We start from the raw sequence: 601 nt of genomic DNA, 5'->3' as shown, positions 1-601 counted from the left end.
GCCATTTCAGTTTTGAAAAAAAAAGAAAATGATAAAAATTTCAAAAATTAAAATTCTTCGAGATGTAGTTATGTTACTACATCTACTAGTTAGGAAAATTAAAAAACATAAATTTGGACATGTTTTGCAAAAAAGTGTTATGAGAAAGTAAAACGGCTATAACTTTTGCATAGGATGTCCAAAAAAAATGTATAATATATCAAAATGTTCAGCACGAAAACACGCATCCGATTTTGACCGCCGTAGGCCTGTTTGAAAATTTTTAGAATTCTCAAATTCTAAAAGGAAAAAAAGTTATGCTCGAATTTCAGTTTTTTTGAATTTTTGGTCAAACTATTAATTCAAGAAATATTAGTGTTACTAAATAATTATTGTTTTTAGAATAATAGTTTCAAATTCATGCCGCCTGCGGATCACCTCCACCCTCGTCCGCTCAGACTGCGACACGGCTGGCACCGGAATGCGATGGGGGTCGAGGTGCCAGTCGTGGGGGAGGTTGACGTCCGGCCACGACAGCAGGACGCGGTACTCCCAGAGGTACTGCGCCTGGTGCACCGGGATGTATAGTCGGTCCCATGGCCGGCGAGTCCTTCTCCTCTCC

The sequence above is a fragment of the Triticum aestivum genome, chromosome 7D, assembly GCF_018294505.1.
Source record: "Triticum aestivum cultivar Chinese Spring chromosome 7D, IWGSC CS RefSeq v2.1, whole genome shotgun sequence".
NCBI classification, from domain to species: Eukaryota; Viridiplantae; Streptophyta; class Magnoliopsida; order Poales; family Poaceae; genus Triticum; species Triticum aestivum.
The sequence above is the reverse complement of the archived record's forward strand: the minus strand, read 5'-3'. Positions refer to the sequence as shown.